The sequence below is a fragment of the Nuphar pumila genome, chromosome 12, assembly GCF_984573655.1.
Source record: "Nuphar pumila chromosome 12, dmNupPumi1.hap1.1, whole genome shotgun sequence".
Taxonomy (NCBI): domain Eukaryota; kingdom Viridiplantae; phylum Streptophyta; class Magnoliopsida; order Nymphaeales; family Nymphaeaceae; genus Nuphar; species Nuphar pumila.
In genome coordinates, this window is record NC_143260.1 from 93,334,715 (window position 1) to 93,338,241 (window position 3,527).

Below are 3,527 nucleotides of genomic sequence, written 5' to 3' on the forward strand. Positions count from 1 at the left end.
TCACGTTCTTCTTTTCCAAGAAATTCAACATAAATTTTGGATTGCTTTGTCTTTTGTTTATTGAAATGTAAATTCTGAATTATTTAAGCATGGAATGATATTAAATTTGAAAGTTAATGCTTAGTTTTAGTGTATGGGGAGTTGAGTTATTGTAACCCACCCAAAGTTGCATCGAATTTCAAAAGATTTTATTCTATTATGTTAATAGTGTTTTTGAAAAAAATAAAATTTTCTAAAAATTTTGATATAATTTTGGGGCATTACATCTTTGGAATCAAAGCCAAAGAAAGAACTTGATGATTCTTGACACGTCCGGCTATCCAACATCATTATAAGTATGTTTCAACCTAATAATACAAATTTCAGAATTGTTTTGAGGCAGGTTTTTTTCTAACTTTGGATGTGTGCACAATCTGCCGAAATCCACCCTACACATCCTACAATTGTTAAATGGTTCAAATCTATGTTAGATATGAGATTGAATGCTTTTCAAAATATGTCCATGGTTACAAAAACCTGAATATAGTTTTCGAAAAGTCAATTTTTAAAAGATCCATGTTCCTTATGAATTGTGATGTATTTTATGTTTGATTTTATGAAATGATGTTTGAATCTATGTCAAAAGCATGTTATGATGTTATTATGCATGATCTAATGTTGACTTGATGATTCAAAGTAATTATTAGTATGTTTGGATGTTGGATCTTGATAAGTGTTCAATTTTTGATAAAGTTCGTATTGAATGTGTTGTTTTCTTGTATTTTTTTTCTTGATTCACAATTTTGTAAAATAAATTTTGCTAAATCAATCCATGCAGATCCAAATTTTGAAACAATTGCTTGTTTGGGTACCAAAAAGTGAGTCACATTTATATGGAATGGATCTAGAGGTGAACCAGTCCCATATTTAACTTGCCTTAGTACAGTGTGTTAGCTTAATGAGGTTGTTAACCTACAATGCGACAAAAAATATCTCCACTTGTTCGAGTAGCGGTTGTATCGAATGTCATGAATGAAATTTCCTTTTAAGGGGGGGAGGATGTAATACCCAATTTTTTTTTATAATTATTTAAATAAAGATGATTTATTATTTTAAATATGGTTTTTATTTATTTAAATATGCATGTGAATTAGTATTTATGTAGTACATTAATTTGAAATGTAATCTTAAGAGAGTTGAAATTTTAATTAAGGTTAAAATGAAATTGAAATTAAACTCAGGGATAATTTTAGGTAAATTTGAATTTAAAAGGAATTTATTATAAATTGGGTTTGGATTTAAATTCAATCAAATTTGGATTTGGTATGTGAATTTGGATCCAAACTAGGTTTGAATTTAATTTGAGTGAAATTGAGATTTTATTTAATGTCAATTTGAAATTGAATTTATATTTACATGTTAAATTGAATCACAAGTGAAGTAGGGTTAAAGTTTGAGTTAGATTTGAAGTTAAATTAAGACTTAAATGGAATTTGAATAAAATATAGGTGAATTTGATGTGAATTGAAATTCTAAACAAATTTGAATTTTAAATTTTAGTTTGATTTGTATTTGGGCTTAATTTGGAATTTTAAAACCCCATAGGGATGATTTAGGGTTTTTAGGAATAAATTAATAATTAATTGATTAATTAATTGGGAAGGAAGGGGTGGGACATCCCCTAGGTGGGCCACACTCTTGCTAGACATGGTTTCTATAAAGCAAGTCCAAGCCAAATTTAAGAAAAAAAATTCTAAAAGAAAATTTGAAAAAAAAATTGGCTTAGTCAAAACTTACCAAAAAAAATAGTAGGCCTTGACTTGGCTTGAGCCAAGAGTCAAAGGACTCTAGCCATCCAAGCTAGGGCAAGGAAGGGACCACATGGGGCATCCCTACCCCTGGCCCAAGCTAGGAAGAAAAAAAAATAAAAGCAAAAAAAGAAACAAGGAAAATAGGCAAGTTTAGCTTGCCTTGTATTTTGGAAAGTATAAGGAAAGAAGCGGGGTTCCAACCCACCCTCCTTTCCTCCTTATTTTCTAGACCTAAGCAAGGGTTTTAGAAACCCTTGCTCAGCTCCTTTGTTGAGAAATAGTGAGAGATTTTGAGAGAAAAATAGGTATTGTGAGAGAGAGAGAGAGGGAGAGAACAAGGAGAAACTGGCCAGCTCTTCTTCTCCTTCTTCTTCTTTGTGGAGGTGTCCAACAACCATTGGAGGTTGCAGCCAAGCTTGACGACCTATGTTGGTTAATCCAAGGCAGAATACGAAGGTTTTACCGATTCAAAACATTGAAAGAAGTAGGTTCACCTATGGCATAGGCGTAAATTGATCCCATCACATGGAATATACGTAGGAGCAATTTTCAGATATGATCCAAGGTGGATCAGACCTTAGAGTGATTAAAAATTTGGTTTTACGTAAGTTTTAGAAAAATATTTTTGGTGAAAATACATCACCGAAGTAGATTTTGTGCAAAACCGGTTTTTGAAAAGGGATTTTAGTAAAATCGGTTTGTGTGGATGAATATGTAGTTTTGATCCATGAAAAAGAAGCATATGTAGGTTGTTTAGATATGTAAATTCATGTTACAAATCATGTTAGTATGTGAATAGTTTTTGTTTATTCAAAAAACTTGTTTATTTAAAAGATTCCATCGAATTTTGTGTAGGAAGGCAAGTTGCATCACACCCTCCAGATGGAAGGCTCAGAGAAAATGTTAACGATTATCTTTTCAATATATGATAACCTGTGGTAGCCATGCTTACATAAACTGGTATTATATTGTAAATTCTGATTTCTAAACAAGTTTGACCTCATATTATCTGTGTAACAAGCTATCATATTCCAAGCCAAGATCACCTTCTATTATATAAAACTCTCTGGATTTTTTTAATATGGTTGACACGATTTTCCTTTGCTAGATATGCGACTGTAACAAGCAACTGCATATGCAATGCATTGACCTTGCTGTACCATCCGTGCTGCAGCAGTTGCATAAGATTCTTGCACTATATTATAAGTATTCTTAGTGGTTGCTGATAAGCTCAGCTTGTTTTAGAGAGTTTATCACAATTGATAAAATAAGAACGAAGAAGAGAAATTCAGAACAAGCTTGGTTTCATAGCTTTTATAGCAATTGACTAAATAAAATGGAATAAGAAAACATCAGAAGCTGAAAGTACTCTCATGAGTTTGGTAATTAAATAATCTGAGATGGAGTCGTGGTTTAAGAAAAAAGGTGGCTGGATGAGTCAGCACCGTACAGCTCTGTACCCTTCTTATCTAACATGATTTAAATGTACTATAAAAGTATTAATTGATTGCTAACTGCTAAGAATCCCATGTGGTGGATGAGATTGGAGTCATAATTTCTTTGTCATTGCCAACTCATGGTGTCATCAAAGTCCTATATATTGAAGTGAGATTGTGACTGTTCATTGTTTTTGTTTCTATCTTTAAAGATGACGTTTTGTATACATGAATTAAACGTGATGCTTGCAAGTGTTGTCACCTTCGAAGAGGGAAATATGATCAACTTTTTCTGCCTCAT